This window comes from Spermophilus citellus (genome assembly GCF_964194105.1).
Source record: "Spermophilus citellus genome assembly, chromosome: 11".
NCBI lineage: Eukaryota > Metazoa > Chordata > Mammalia > Rodentia > Sciuridae > Spermophilus > Spermophilus citellus.
This window is the reverse complement of record NC_138192.1, coordinates 64,528,293-64,545,771: the sequence shown is the minus strand read 5'-3', so window position 1 is coordinate 64,545,771 and position 17,479 is coordinate 64,528,293. Positions and strand designations below refer to the sequence as shown.

General features: G+C 42.3%; 1 protein-coding gene across 3 annotated transcripts in view; it reads left to right on the top strand.

The window, feature by feature from the left end:
* Window positions 1–17,479, top strand: part of ITGB6 (integrin subunit beta 6) — a 125,023-nt gene that overhangs the window by 23,655 nt on the left and 83,889 nt on the right. The window lies entirely within an intron of this gene.

Here is a 17,479-nt window from a genome sequence, read left to right as displayed (position 1 = left end):
TTTCTATGTCCTCCTGTAGAATTAAGTTGTCCTGCATTGTTTGTACTCCTTTTTTCCCTTGTTTTCTCATGTTGTCCACGTTACTTTCCAGCTCTATTTGATTGTCGTGTTTCTGCTCTCTTCCATAGATTTGTTTTGGTTCTGTATAACTCTGTTGTTTCTTCTTTGTGTTGTTAAACTGTGCCTGCTAACGTGGATTCTGCTGGGAAGGAATTCCGACGGCCGAGCTCCAGTGACGTCACTACTCTGATATGACGGGCCCCAGGCTCCTTGCTGGGGTGTCCTAATGGGGCTGTGTGACTGGACTGTCTCTGTTTGGTTTCAGCTCCCCGTCGAGACAGGCGGGCAGTCTCCAGCCGCCCAGTATCTCAGGAAGCGGGCGGGTGATCGGTCGCCGGCAGGGGGGTGTGGACTCCAGCCGCCCAGTCGCGCGGGCACCCAGTCCTGCGGTCAGTAGCCGGCGGTGGGCGTTCTCCTACCGCCCAGTTACACGGGCAGTGGGTGAACTGTCGCTGGCGGGCCTGCGGTTTCCAGCCGCCCAGTTGCGAGGGCCTGGCCTCTAGTCCCCTGGTTTCTCCTGCTAGTCTTGGTTTCTCCTGCTAGACCAGATTTCCCCTGAGTGATGGCTCTCGGCAGTTCAAAATGTACTCTGGGCCTGCCGTTTGTTGGGTGTGGAGGGTGTCTATTGGGAACCCCGGCACTCTATTGTTTTGTGGGGGATAGAACTGTACCGCTTCCTTCCCCCTCTGAAATCCCGTACTCAGCCCGGTGGTCAGTGCGGGCTCATCCGGCAGGATTCCACACAATCCCAGCCACTTTTCTCCCTGCTTGCTAATCGCTTCTCTGCGGCGCCCCACCTTCTGTAGCCTCGGGGAAGGCCGGGCGAATCAGTCAGCCCGGATCTCCGGGGTCGCACAATTGGCTATTGGGATCCCTGGCACTCTATCGTTTTGATTTTTTCTGCTTGCCCCTCTCCCAGCGCTGGCTAGACAGGTTTCGTTTTGGCTGCTGATGGGAGGGGGAGTTGAAGGTCAGGTGTCTCTAGTTTTCCCCTAGTCTTTATGCAGGCTCACTCTGATACTCCCTCCCCCGGATAGCCTAGGAGAGATTTTATGCGAATTCCCCGATGTATGGGGGATGGGCTGAGTGACACAGACCTGTTTTATTGTTGCAGTCTGTCGGAGAGTGGCGGTGGATACTTCAGCTCTCCAAGATGGTGGCCGCTGATTGCCTTGGTGGAGTTTCCGTTGTGTGGGATAGGACTGTATCACTTCCTTCCCCGTCTGAAATCCCGTACTCAGCCCGGGGGTCAGTGCGGGCTTGGATGGCGGGGATCCACCAAATCGCAGCCACTTTCCTCCCTGCTTGCTAATTAATCGCTTCTCTGCGGTGTCCCGCCTTCTGTAGCGGGGGGCAGACCACAGGAATCAGTCAGCCCGGATCTCAGGGGTCGCACAATTGCCTCGTATATTTTACTTTTCAAATTTTATTGTCTGTCTCCCCGCCTCAGGTTATAAGCTACATTCCTGCCACTTGCAACAGTGCCAGGTGTGGTGGGGTCCCATAGAAATGGACAGAATAACTGAAGGATATTTCATTGTAGAGCAGTTGTCACAAGGCCTAGGGACACTTAAAAAAATTGATTATAGAGGATTTGTTTTAAGCAACAAAGCACATAAATTGTGGGTGGTATGGTGACTTGTAAACAATTATTTATAACTTGATCTGTTAAAAATAACACACAAGAAAATATGCCAAACAAGAGGTATGTTACACGCATGAGGGTGTAAGAATTCATCTGAGACTTCTTCTTTAGAAACTCCAGATACCTCCCGTGCTTTGCATGGGTGATGAATGAATCTGGTTGACATTGAACTCTCTTTGTCTTTTGCTATTTCTTCAGGGAGCTCTGAAATGATAACCTACATTCACAGCTCGCTCCAGGGTTGTCACTGTACTTACCAGCAGCCTCCAGGCAACAGATGGGTTATGTTCTTAAAACTCATTTTTAGTTCAACACATTATCTTATACAATTTGCATAATAAATGAGAGAGAGAGTTTTTCAGGCTGGGCCACAAAAGTGAACTTCAGAATAATGAAACTGAAGATAAATTTAAGATAAACCTAAGATCAAAACTATAGAAAAGAATATTTAATATCCTGATTTATGAATATCAAACAAAATATAAATTGAATTGGAAGATGTATTTTTACCTACCTTGGTGACCACGCTTCAGAGAAGCATTTGAAGATAGTGAAGAGAAACTTCAGATTTTCCAAGAAAAGCCAGAAGTCTGGGTTGTAATTTGGTGACTCTTACCCCAGTTCTTTCCCTCTCTTGACCTGTCTTTGATCTCTTCTTTGCCATTCCCCTTCTCCTTTGCTTGATACATACTTCTTAACTTACCTCTGCCTTCTCTCTCTCTCAGTTGATGCTTCTTCCACAACTTTCTTGAGCTCTGTGGCCATTGTAAAATTTTCTCTCATTTTTACTTTATATATCTGTATATCTCTATATCTATCTATCAATCTCTCTATCTATCTATCGCCAGGAATTGAACCCAGGGCACTTGACCAGTGAGCCACATCCCCAGCCCTTTTTATTTTTATTTTGAGATAGGGTCTCATTAAGTTGCTCAGGGCTTTGCTAAGTTGCTGAGGCTGGCTTTGAATTGGCAATCCTACTGTCTCAGCCCCCCAAGTTGCCTGGATTATAGGTGAGCGCCTGCGCCCGACATCTTGACTTCTTTTTTTTTTTTAACTTAAAATAGAAAAAGGATCACAGGAAGAGAACCTGAAAAGACCACCTGTTTAGCTGCTCCTCTTTGGAAGGATGCAGTTTCTCCTGTGGATTTCCTATAAGAGAGGAAAGAATCCCATGTCATTCGAGGATATCAGAAATTGTGGAAAATGCAATAGTCCTCGTGTTTGTTTTGTTTTTGTCTGCTTAAATTTTTAAAAAGTAACATTATAAATAATCTTGAAGACTTAGATCAGGGAATTTGATCAATTTAAGTACAAAGATATATTTTACACAGAATAAATAAGGCAACGCAGTATCATATTATGTTATGAGTTCAACTCGGCTTAGGAATGTGAGCTAAAGATTTCCTACGTCCACATTGTTTCAGATATAATAGAGAGAAAACTGCTTAGAGACAGGAGACGTCCTTCTCCTATCATCTGGGTGAGTCACAGAGCCAGCCTCTCAGGACTCCACTTCCTCATCTTTCAAATGTGGACAATAATATCCCTGTTCTTCCAACATCATTACACTTAAGAAGAACAAACAGCATCACAGAAATGAAGTTGTTTTTAAGACTTAAAAGCCCTAGACACTATGGTATTTTAAATTATCAAAATTCTGGACAGCTTTGCAATGTTCTGATAACCTGAATAACTGGGGAAATCTCCATCCTCTGACCTCACCTAGGAAAGTCCCAGGGTGGAAGCAAGTAAGGTAGAAATCACTCAGCATCTGATATTTGTTTTGGAATCATTATCAATAACATAAGTAGGCAGCTTAAATCCTAAGAGCTCCAAAGGTGTATTTGCATAAGGAGAGGCAGAAAGAACAAATACTGTGTTGAGTGAATGCTGCATTTCATAGCTACCTTTTTTTTTTTCTTTTTTCCCTATAGCCTGGGCTAGACCTTGTGCATTTTAGAACTAGGAAGAGGGAACATGCATTTAGAGCATGACCCAGATCAAAATCTTCCCCAGCTAACTGCAGAATAAGGAAACTCTCTCCCCCTGGGGCCTGACTCAGGTCTCTGAAATGCATACCTGCCTATAAATAACAGGCGCATTCATCACTATGACTATTTTTCTCCATCTGGGTTATATGGGGATTTAAGTTCACTCTGGGTGAATAGTGAATGTCCTTGTAGAATACATGCTAGGACGTGAGAGAGCTTCATGAGGGACATCAACCACTGGGGCCATTTCCCTTCCTCTCCAGAGACCAGTAAGGGTGCAGTGTTTTTTCTCTGAGACCCACTCACCTCACCTGGCAGAGGGTTTCAGCTCTCTTTCCAGAGGCAAACCTGGGGCACACACAGGGGATACTGTCTGTTGTTTTAAAGGATTAGTCACAGAGAATAGGAGCCTGCCATTGTCATCCAGGGCAAGAGATACTATAACTAAAGGAGCCATTTTCCCTCTCTGGGCCTCTATCTAGTCCATTAAAAAGAGGAAACTTTTCCAGCTCAAAAATGTCAAGAGCCAAGCACTGCCTGGCCATCTACCACACATCTCTCCAGGTGGGCCTTGATAGGAAACCCAGTCTTAGTAGGCCAGTTAGAACCCTCAGGCCAATTTTTCACACCTTTTACAATTTTATCGCAAATCTAAAAATCAGGGGGAAAAAAGTAGATGTATAAAGGCATGAATTGGTGTGAACATACTCTATATACAAAGATGTGAAAAATTGTACTCTGTATGTGTAATAAGAATTGTAATGCATTCTGCTGTCGTGTATTAAAAAAAACTAAAATAAATAAACAAACAAATAAATAAATAAATACCAGGAAAAATACAGAATAAAGTTGATTTCTGGCTCTCCTTGAAAAATCAAAGTTCTGGCACTTTAGAACCAAATTCTGATGTGCTGGAAGTTAGAGATGGGTGGTGTGTCTCTGCCCTTTGGGTGAAGCATGTTTCAGTTTGCCTCAGTCGCTACCACTTCCTATTGCCACCTACACCTAGTCTACTTCATGGTATCCTCTTGCTCTGCAGGCATCAGAAATAGCAATCCTTGCCTTCATTTCTCTCCCGAACCCAGATATATTAATCTGCCTTTTAAGTACTTTTTCTGAATGGAAGCTTTCTGCAGAGCAAGAAGCTGGCATGTAGCATGTGAGCAGAACGTTGCCCTCCAGACAGGAGCTCTCAGAGTCCTGTGAGGAGGGACCGGAAGCCAAGGAGTATCTTTGTATAGATGAAGGACAAGGCAGAGCAGCTCTGTCCAATAGAAATACAAGGCATGAAATGAACTACCAACACAACTGAAATTTTTCTAGAAGTCGCATTATAAGGAAGTAAAAAGAAACAGGTGAAATATTTAATTGCACTTACTCAAAATATTTTCATTTCATAATTAATCAGTTTTTAAAAATCACTTATGAGCTACTTTACATTCTTTTGTATCACATTAAGTCTTTAAAATCCAGCATTTATTTTATCCTTCTGTGCATGGACATTTGCACTAGCCACCTGTCATGGGCTCAACAGCTCTGAGGGGGAGTGACTCCCCTCTTGGACACACAGAAGTACCAACTCAAGGAATTGTTGATCAATTTACTACTTTTGCCTAGATTCTCACTAGCTACTCTGTGGAATTCAGAAGAGAACCACATTTATTGAGGGCTTACTGTGTGCTATATATAAGAACAATCTGTTTTATTTTAGTTTTGAACGTCCCACTAAAAAGTAGAGTAGAGGGTAAATCCATTGAAATGGACCCTAGATACTACCCCCAGTGGTCTCCGACTGTGGTATTTCCTGGGCATTCCTTGGTCTCAGTTTTCTCACCTCTAAAATTAGTAATAATTATATCTATCTTAAGAGGCTCTTGTGAAATTTATGGAAATGTTTTTATAAACTATAAGTAACTATACAGATTTAATAAAAAGAAAAACAGCATATGTCATTGAATGTCAGCATCTGGGCGAAGCATTTTGCACATACATCTGTTTTAATCCTTATAACAGCTTTGCCAAATGGTGTTCTAATCCAGATTTTAATGGAAAAGAAACTGAGGCTTATGGAATTAAGTATTTTGTGTAGTCACACAGGTGGTGGTTACAGAGCCAATCAGGGCTTTGAAAGCAGGATGTGAAATCATGGCTTTGAAATCATGGCAAAGAGAGAGGGAGAGTGAGCAAATCTTATCTTTCAATTTCTGAGACGTTTAGGTAAGTGTTTTTAAAGATGAAGAAACCGAGGATATATGATTCCTTACCTATAGGTCACACATGTACCAAACTAATGGCCAGCTAACTGCAGAATTGGACATTCTCTAGTATTGTCATTTTGATGTTAAATCCATTGAATCTCCTGATTATTGAGATTATTTTTAATCCCCGAAATGAAGAGTTAATTTCTTTGAAGTTGCTCCTCTGCAATGGAGGAAATTCATACCCAGGACCAGTAGATAAATTCATTACCATTTGGTGATCCTACCTTTTCTGTACTCCAATAACTTCAATCAGTATTAGTCATTCCCAATTTGTCTTCCTATTCCCTGGGGAGTGAGTTATCACTTCTTTAATTAAATGACTTACCAACTTTTTTGGCTCCAGTCTGACTCATGCAAATATTGGTAAGAAAGATTATTTTGTGACTAAGTTCCTTCACAATTGCACACAAACTAAGTGTGAGCTGAGGCATAATTGCCTGAAATGGATATTGTTTCTACACTAGCAAGTGACACCATTTGTGTTAGTCTGTTTTTTCCATGTGTCCTCACCAAACCCTCTCACCAAGTAGACCCCTCTCTGCTGCACAGGCACTTAACACATCTGAGGGTGTTTATGAAGGTTGTCCTCCTTCCCAGGTGCCTTGTTTCTTGGTCTCTCCCATTCAAATCTTGTCTGCCATCAAGAGTCATTTAGCTGAGGTTGGAGAGCTGACAATTTCAGGCAGGAAATAGTCTTTGACTTCCAACCACATACTGTTTATGCCTCTCATTTGAGGTCACCTCACATTTCACCTGGCATTGTCATTGAGCTAGTTCATGTGTTCTTTACCCAGCTAGACAAAGATTCACTGAAGACAGGGCTCTTGGATCTATAATGCTTTATGGGTCTGTAGTACTTGAAATATTTTATTGACTAAGTGCATGAATATACTTATTCTGTATGATGGGGCTGGATTTATAATAGGTGTGTAAGATCTGTTGAATTAAATAAATTTCAGATTTGAAAGCTGTATAGAATAGTTCTCCCAGAGGTAAAGAAGAAGAAGAAGAAAACAGCTCTGTTACAGTGCATATTATTAATATCCTCAAGCAAAAGACTGAATTATCCTGCAAAGTATATGATCAGAGCAACGTCCAAAGCAATAAAATTGGTATGGATATAGAAAAACTTAGCTTCAGGTGAAATTGAAAAACTAATTGAAAACTATGACTCAGCCATCTGCATTTTTCCTGGTTTGACAAAGTAGCACAAAATGTACGGTGACCATGAATAAACCCTTAATGCCCTTCGAGGTAATGAGTAACTGTGTGACTAAGAGAGAATTAGGAGAAAGTCGTATACCTTGAAAAAGAAAATGCTCCCATGTCTGTCTAGTCCTGGAGACTCCCAGTTCTGGGAAAGATGATCATTTCCTAAGCTTGAGTCACACTGACCTTCTTATTTGTCAATAAGAACCTGTAAGGAACAGCTATTGTCTTTAATTAAAAACTAACTTGGATGATAAAACTCAGGGATCTGTCTAAGTTCCTTGAATTCCCAAGAGGGTTCTTCTTTCACACTATCACTCTTTTCCTGGGTTTTTCAGATTTTCACCCAGTTTGTGAAGTTGGCAAACAGAGGGACACAGTGAAAATTGGCAAAGGCAGAATGTTACCGTGGAGTCTGGCAGGCGGTTTGCATGAGAACAGGCATTCAGTCTACCTTTACATAAAACAAATTGAATTCCAATATGAAGACTGTTATCAGAGGTTCCCAAGCCCTGCCCAGCTCCAGAATGTTCCCACTCCCTTTGCTGCCATGGATATTTCAGTGCATAAACAGAACTTTGGGCCATTTGCATGCACTATACCTGCCTTGGGCTAGTTGAAAGTTATTTGACTTTCTAACTTATGGAATTGGCTATGGTTTGCTTTCAAAAGCTGTATTTTAAAATACCTGAAATCAATTGATTCCTCTAGCAGTTTCTCCCCAATTTTTCTTTATTACCTGTATATGTGAGCTATGAGGAGGTAAGTGACCTTTTCCACTCTTGGAGAATAAGTCACCGTTCAAAACTTCTGCAACCACTTGGTCCAGATCACCCACATCTGAGCTGGCAGGAGGCTCCTGGCTTCCATTCTTGTCTTCCAAGAATCCTGAAGTCCTCTCATTTCCTCATGCTCTACATGAATTCAATCAGCAAGTCCTGTCCGTTCCGCCTACAAAGACCCCAAACTTGTCCATAAGCTTTCCAAGTTGGACACGGACGCTCTGGCCCCATCCCTATTGTTCCCTGTGTTCTACTAAATCAGACTCCTGTCTGGTCTCCCTGCTGTCTCTCTTGAGTCACTGAAACTCATTCCTTCCAAAGCAACCTAAGTTGTCTTTTTAGTACCTAAACCAATTCATGCTGTGCCCATTTCAAACTCTAATCACTTCCCACTGTGCTTAGGAAAAAAACAAAGAGCCTCCTTGGGGGCAGAGCCCTACATTACCTGGGTCCCCTTTGCTGGTGAGACTAAACCCCCCACTTTTAGCTCCCCCCGCCAACATCGGACTCACCCAGCCCCCTTGCCCCTTGCCATTCCTCTGCCTGGAATTTTTTTTTCTTCTGATCCTTGCATGGATGTCCTTCAATCTTATCTTGACTTATCACCTCCAAGGGAAGCCTTACCTAGTGTCCTGCTCTAACAACCACCTAGTCATCCCACATTACATCACCCTAAATCAATTCTCTGCAGAGCTATTATCACAATCTGGTATTTTCTTATATATATTTTTTAACAAATTTACTTACTATTCATCTTTGCCGGTTAGGATATCTCTCTATTCATCTTTCTCATTTCTCTTACCCCTCCCTGTATTTCCAGTGTGTATAACAGAAATTGTCTGTCACATAGTAGATGGGCTAATAAATATTCCCTAACAGTTGTCTAGATAAATAAATAAAGACATCATAGCCCATAGTCATCCAGTAATGGTGTCTACTGAGCACCAACAGCAGGTGAAGTTTTAACAGTATTCTAAACGGAAATGACTACCTGCAACTTAGGTATAACTTCCACTGTTATCCCTTTTGATTCTCATGAGAAATAGTGTGGGGGAAATAAGGAAAAGGAATCAAGGGCTTTGCTGCCAAGAACTGTAAGCTGCTTTCTGCCTAATGCCAGAAAAAGGAGTACACTTCTCAAAGGTGTGGCACTTTTCCTGTAGCAGCGCCAGCTGAGCCCAAGATTGACTCAGGAGAACAAGCCCCATCCCCAGCCTCTGCGTGTTTACTTGTGTGGTTGAGCTGCATCATCTTGTTTTTCAGATGTAGGGATGAGGAGGAGTTTAACGAGTGGGGCTGGACACCAAGGAGAAGGGAGGCAGATGGTGCAGGATGATGTGCTGAGGCCCGGCCTGGCTGGGGCCCTGCTGGGAGTGAAGCCAGAGGCAGAAATTGAGGGGCTGTTGATATAAGAGATGCTTGTACTCAGGCACAAGCAGAGCAGCTTTGGGACTAAACTATAGACCCTGACACAGGGTTCAGTGAGGGTGACTCCGTAGCCCTGCAAGGAATGGGGTGTGACTGTAGCATAAGAAGGAATGTAGGGAACACAAGCTCTTTGGCACTATGGGGGTGGAGCAGAGGCCAAAAGCCAGCTTTGTGACACTGGAAGGCAAGACCTGAATGAGAGAAGTATCGTATGGAAGATTTTCATGAGATGTCCTGCTGCTCTGATCTGAACCATGCCAAAGTCCAGTCTGCCAAAAGCATCCTCCAGGTCACTAGAGTTTTCTGTGTGACCTCAACTCCTGAAAGCTCATGGAGGTCAACAAGCAGCTCAGATACCTGAACCAGGAGGAAGAGACTTGGGCCCTGAGGAGAGGAACTGGGACACATGCACCAAGAGTGGCAGTTTCAAATGGCCAACCAGCCAAGAACATCCAAAGGCCACTATGTTTCTGAGCATACTCCATTCATCCTGTGGAGAAAGGGCCAGAGTTACACAGGTGGAGCAGTCAGCTAGAAAACTGAGTGGAAATGTGATCTAATTGGCCCCCACAGGCTGGCGAGGCCCAGGGACATTTGGTTACATACCTGCCAAGGAGACTCAGCAAACAGGTTCAGACTCACCCAGTGGGGAGGCAATTAAGTACCAATGCCAAGGGGGGGGGGGGGGCTGAAGGCAAAGGTAGGCAGAAGAACAGCTCTGTTGTGGTGCCCAGACCTCTGCAGGATGCAGGGATAGAACTCCAAGCCCTCCCCAGCTCTGCTTCTGGGCTGAAATAGGCTTAATTAATTAACACGAACTCACTATAATCACTGTGCCTGAGGGCTGCATTCTGTATGAGTTTACAAAATATGGAAAAAAAGTTTCCTTACAAGACAGGGATGCCCTCTATCACCACTTCTATTCAATATAGTTCTCGAAACACTGGCCAGAGCAATTAGACAGACAAAAGAAATTAAAGGCATAAAAATAGGAAAAGAATAACTTAAATTATCACTATTTGCAGATGACATGATTCTATACCTAGAAGACCCAAAAGGGTCTACAAAGAAACTACTAGAACTAATAAATGAATTCAGCAAAGTGGCAGGATATAAAATCAACACGCATAAATCAAAGGCATTTCTGTATATCAGCAACAAAACTTCTGAAACGGAAATGAGGAAAAACACTCCATTCACAATATCCTCAAAAAAAATAAAATACTTGGGAATCAACCTAACAAAAGAGGTGAAAGACTTATACAATGAAAACTACAGAACCCTACAGAGAGAAGTAGAAGAAGATCTTAGAAGATGGAAAAATATACCCTGTTCATGGATAGGCAGAACTAACATTATCAAAATGGTGATATTACCAAAAGTTCTCTATAGGCTTAATTTGATGCCAATCAAAATCCCAACGGCTTTTCTTGTAGAAATAGATAAAGCAATCATGAAATTCATATAGAAAAATAAAAGACCCAGAATAGCAAAAGCAATTCTAAGCAGGAAGTGAGAATCAGGCGGTATAGCGATACCAGATTTCAAACTATATTACAGAGCAATAGTGACAAAAACAGCATGGTACTGGTACCAAAACAGGCAGGTGGACCAATGGTATAGAATAGAGGACACAGAGACTAATCCACAAAGTTACAACTATCTTATATTTGATAAAGGAGCTAAAAGCATACAATGGAAGAAGGATAGCATCTTCAACAAATGGTGTTGGGAAAACTGGAAATCCATATGCAACAAAATGAAACTGAATCCCTTTCTCTCACCATGCACAAAAGTTAACTCAAAATGGATCAAGGAGCTAGATATCAAATCAGAGACTCTGCGTCTGATAGAAGAAAAAGTTGGCTCCGATCTACATATTGTGGGGTCGGGCTCCAAATTCCTTAGTAGGACACCCATAGCACAAGAGTTAATAACAAGAATCAACAACTGGGACTTCCTTAAACTAAAAAGTTTTTTCTCAGCAAGAGAAACAATAAGAGAGGTAAATAGGGAGCCTACATCATGGGAACAAATTTTTACTCCTCACACTTCAGATAGAGCCCTAATATCCAGAGTATACAAAGAACTCAAAAAATTAGACAATAAGATAACAAATAACCCAATCAACAAATGGGCCAAGGACCTGAACAGACACTTCTCAGAGGAGGATATACAATCAATCAACAAGTACATGAAAAAATGCTCACCATCTCTAGCAGTCAGAGAAATGCAAATCAATACCACCCTAAGATACCATCTCACTCCAGTAAGATTGGCAGCCACTATGAAGTCAAACAACAACAAGTGCTGGCGAGGATGTGGAGAAAAGGGTACACTTGTACATTGCTGGTGGGACTGCAAATTGGTGCGGCCAATTTGGAGAGCAGTTTGGAGATTCCTGGGAAAGCTGGGAATGGAACCACCATTTGACCCTGCTATTGCCCTTCTTGGACTATTCCCTGAAGACCTTAAAAGAGCATGCTACAGGGATACTGCCACATCGATGTTCATAGCAGCACAATTCACAATAGCTAGACTGTGGAACCAACCCAGATGCCCTTCAATAGATGAATGGATTAAAAAATGTGGCATCTATACACAATGGAGTACTATGCAGCAATAAAAAATGACAAAATCATAGAATTTGCAGGGAAATGGATGGCACTAGAGCAGATTATGCTTAGTGAAGCTAGCCAATCCCTAAAAAACAAATACCAAATGTCTTCTTTGATATAATGAGAGCAACTATGAACAGAGCAGGGAGGAAGAGTAGGAAGAAAAGATTAACATTAAACAGAGACATGAGATGGGAGGGAAAGGGAGAGAAAAGGGAAATTGCATGGAAATGAAGGGAGACCCTCATTGCTATACAAAATTACATATAAGAGGTTGTGAGGGGAATGGGAAAATAAACAAGGAGAGAAATGAATTACAGTAGATGGGGTAGAGAGAGAAGATGGGAGGGGAGGGGAGGGGGGATAGTAGGGGATAGGAAAGGTAGCAGAATACAACAATTACTAATAGGGCATTATGTAAAATTGTGGATGTGTAACCGACGTGATTCTGCAATCTGCATTTGGGGTAAAATTGGGGGTTCATAACCCACTTCAATCTAATGTATGAAATATGATATGTCAAGAGCTTTGTAATGTTGTGAACAACCAATAAAAAAATAAAATTTGAAAAAAAAGAACAAAACAATGAATTATCCTAAAATAAAAGATATATAAGATAAAGAAAAAAAAAGTTTCCTTCCTTGCAATGCCACCGTAATTCCTACAGAAAGGATCAAAGCTCTGTGGCAAAAGGCTTCCACTGAGACTGGATCTATGAAGTCACGTACTTCTAAGATAAGTATGAACACATGTAACTTGTCTTTCCTATCGCAGCCAATTTAAATTGTGTTTATTAGAAAGCAGAGACTAGCTTAGCCCTAATTGTACATCCTCAAAAAATGTGGCTGGGATCTTGCACACAGTAGGTACTCAGCATGTGTTGTCTGAAACAATCAAATTCCAGAAGAAAGGAGTGTTCTTCCTGACGGGAGTTTTGCCCTCTACAGAAGCAAAGCCATGAAGCGTGGTCTCAGAGACACCTTCCTAATGACATGAACGGAATCAATTTCTTTCCTATTAACTCTCTCAGGAAAAAGAAAACAACCTTACTAAAATACAGCTGAATTCAAGTAAAACAAGAAGGTAGAGAAATAATTCTACCTTTTGTCATGGTCCAGCAGCCCCCACTTTGGAAAAGATTGACATATTTGGTTTCATCCTATTTATTGGAATTCTATGTGTGTGTATGTGTGTGTGTGTGTGTGTGTGTGTGTGTGTGTGTGTGTGTCCCCTGTGGGATGTGTGCACACATGGTGTTTGTGTGCTGTGTTAACAGAATGACAGAAATCCTTACAGTCTGTGGCCACCATGGTGAGCAGTGGATGCCACTGCAGAGCAGCCATAACAACAGCTCCTCTGTGCTCAGGCTGAGACTTACATGCTGACTTTGAAGCAATGAGCTATTAGCCATTGTTGAGTAGCCCAGGAACCTCTGAATAGTTGTAAAACAAAGCCCTGGCTCTGTGTGTGTGTATGTGTGTGTGTGTGTGTGTGTGTGTGTGTGTGTGTGTGTTTGTGTGTGTGTGTATAGGGAAGGGAAGGTGAAGGGAAATCTTTGTGACAAAACATGATGACAGTGTTCACACATTTGCCAGATGTTTACAACAGTGGAATAGGAGGCTCACATCTGCATCTCATTGTCCCTTCCCTAAATGGGCCTCCCTGGGACTGCTCAATAGAATAGATGGTCATGCTGGTCCGTGTGGCCCAGGCAGCGTGATGCTGGTTCTGGAATTCTGACGATCTCCACACTTGAAGTCATCAAATAGATCCCCCAGGACTGTTAGATGTGCTCAGATGGTTTTAGGATCGCAGCATCTTGTGGTTATGTGCCATACTGTGATTGTCGCTGTTGCATCACTCCTGCTGCTGTGACCAGCAAAGCAATGTATCTTTAGGAAATGCATCAGTCCTTAAATGGTAGTGAGCCCCTTTTGGAGAATTCAGGCTACCTAAGACCCTGACTTCTGATTTATATGACATGTGGCACTCATGCACCCAGGTTTTCTAGAATACCACCACTCTCAAATTTCTTGAATTCTTGTCCCTGAGTTCTTAGGGTTTGGTGCTTGCTTTTGGTTAGGCCCTACTTTGATAGAAGCCAGGTTCTATGGCTTCTGAAATGATGGTGACTCATCTGTCCCCACTAACTTTAGAGCTAAAGGTGAGTCATCAACAAGAGATGGCTGTACAGACCTTGAGTACTCAGATTTAGGAATTAAAAAGCCAAGTTGGACATGACAGAAACAAACCAGAAGTTCTTAACTATCCATCCCAGCCCTCCCCCAACACCCTGCCCCCAGCTGAACTGAGCCCTGGTAAGCCTTAACTAAATTTAATCCAGTTTATCTCCCACCACCTTTTATTTTTATTTATTACTGCCCATTGAGCCAGAAGCAGAATAGTCAAAACATTTCCAATGAAGCTGAATTTTCAGGGTATTTACAGTCAGCCTGGAAACAGCAGGAAGCAGGATTTATAGATTTGCATTATCAGGCAGGCGATTTCCCAAACCTCAGCTTTGGACTTGATTTTAATTAAAAAATTATATATATATATGCTTTAATAGGACTAGATCTCTGAATCCCAGGAGAGTCTCTCTGTAAATTGAGCTAAGATCCTAAACCCAAAGGCATTTGTACCCCAAAGGAACACTGACAGGTTGGTGTTCCCACCAGTGAGGAGGATGGCTACAGCGGGTCCAGTATCCCTGGGAGGTCAGAAAGGGCTTGGCAGGTAGGGATGGTGCTGTCACGCCAAGTACCAAGCTAGAAGGAAAAGGTTCTTGCAGCTTAATACGTTTTGTTTTCAGCCGTGGAGAGGCAATATCTACCAATGGTTTAAAATTAAAAGTCTGGCTCATTCTGCTGAGGTTCAAATCCCAGTTCCTGCTTCATACTGGTGGGCCTTCCATAAGTAACTTAAATCCTCTAAGCTAAGCCTTCCTGCTTTTATGATGAGGATAATGATAGGAGCAACATGAGAAGTTGCTGTGAGCAAATTACAATTATTACAATAAAGAGACAAATCTGCAATGTTAAAGGTGTGAATTGCATTTCCCCCAAGTGCCCTGCCAGGCAAGGGTCAGCTGAATTGAGTTAGTAACCTTCATGCCCATCCCTGGCACACTGTAAACAATCAGGAAACCAGCTTTTTCAATTATAATGCCTATCAACATCAGAAGCACAATGAACAACAATTCTTAGTTGTTTGCATGACTGAACCTTCAACCTCTTGCTCTTACTGAATTTTTAAAATTGGGGCAAGAGCATTTTGAGTGGCATGAGAGTCCTGCCTGCCTCCCAGACTACCCCCCACCACCTCCAGGTGTCAGCCTGATCATCTAAGGCCAAGAGCCAGCGGGGTGGAAGGGAGGGGCATGAGGTATGGGGCAGCCAGTTTAGGCCTGCTGCTGGCTGAGACTGGTATTTTCCCTTTCTGCCAGGCTCTGCTGAGGTCACACTGCCTGGAACCCTGGGAAGGAGCCAGGCTGAAGCTCCTCTCTTCCCGCACCCATCTAGCACTAGCCCTACCCACAGCACAGGCTGCCACACATCAAACTTGCAGGAGATGCTCAGGTCTGGAAACCAGTGGCCGAGAAAACCAACTGCTTCTATTGCTCTGTTTTGTTTGAAAAAGGGCCTCAGCACTGCATATAAATAAATTAAATAAAGGTCCATCAACAACTTTAAAAAAATAAAAGAAAGAAAGGCCTAGAGCAAAAACACATTACATTGGAAACGCTTTAATTCATAGAGGACTAAAATTTAAATTGTCTGCTTCCTTCCCAAATAAGCAGGCCAAACCCTGGGGATCTCCTAGCAGAAAATGCTGTTCTTCTGCTCCAGCCAGGCTGTTACCTCCCTAGGCTGCTTGGCTGTTCACGCTCTGGTGCCCCAGTTCTCTTCACCTAAAGCTACCAGGGGAAGCTGGGCAGAGAGAATTCACAGCCAAAGACTGCAAAGGGTAGTTTCTAGAATACCAAGTCCTGAACTTGTGGCATGGCGGATGGAGGCCTCAGCATCTCTCTGTTCCCAATGATAACAGTGCACTGATGCTCTGCACAACCCCCTCCCCAGGCCTTCCATCCTATACTCAGAGGGTGGGGGAAAGAGCAGTTCCTGCCCCAGAACAGTTTGCCAAGTGAGGGAATGCACCAAGAAAGGTAGACCATGATGGTGAGTAAGACAGAGGGGCTCAAAATGAAGCAAAGACCAGAGCAGTTATTGAAGGGTGGTTTGGTTTCAAATCCTTTCTTATCCCAAAGAATATTCATGAATTCATCATGTTAAGTAAGGAACAGTGATACAAAACAACTTTATGCTCATATGTTTAAATGAACAGACACAGTTCCACATTTCTTGCACCTTATTTTTGTTTTGGTAAGGTTAAACCCCAAAGGACACATGTACAAAGAAACTCCTACCTTGATTTTATAGGCTAAAGGACTGAATAATTTATTTACCATATATATACAGCATAATTCCTCAGTGCTATTCCTTACTCTGAAAACTCCAGGAAATACTTATTTCACTTCCTACAAGGACAATGTGTGCAATGAGTTGAGTGATCCCAGAGTGATCCCAGAACAGTGGTGTGGCCCACTTCTGCATATCATGTCTCTATCTCATTCAGGAAAAAGGAAGATTATTATGTCAAGTGGGTTTTGGGTGGTCTAGAAAAGGTACTTGCTTAGGGATTCCAAACATTTTCTCTGTGTCATGGACCCCTTTGGCAATCTTGAATGAATGAAACTTCTTGAATAAAAATAATGAATGTTATTTTTCAGAAAAAAGTACTGAATTCCTAAAATAAAATATATATGACTACAGAAACAATCCAATTAAATTGCAACACTTATCAAAATATTGAAAAGCAAATTGACATTATTGTAACACATGTACCTTTTTATTAACACTTTAAATAACAAGGCCAGTGGCAGATCTAATGATTATGGTGATTTCTGAAGAATGCTAAATGTTGATAACATTTCTCAATATCTGTAACAACTGTAAAGTAATATGAAAAATCCACGTGATTTATCTTAGTGCAAGTTCCAGGTATTGGTAATATTAACGTAGTTTGCTGCCTACAATGAAGGGAAATGTTTAATTTCAAGGATTGCTGCAAATGAAGACGCTATTTTTCTCCTTCCAAGGTCATAGAGTCTACATGTTGTGTTAGTAGACAGACCGCAGGAAAAACGGATATATAATTTAAAGGATTGTTTCTAGGTAAGATATATGCTATCAGCACTCTTTGGAGATCATACAGACATCTTCTCAGGCAGCTCAGAGAAGGCCCACTGCTGGTTCTGAAGTCAGCCCCTGGAGCTTGCTCCTGGCACCTAGCAGAGCACCTTGCATCTGCTCAACAACTGTCTGAAGAAAGGAACCGAGAGATAATAGAGTAGGGTTGGACTTGGCTCCTAAGGGCCCTAACATTCTGAGACTGTGACAAATGCAGAAGGAATTCACTGAAG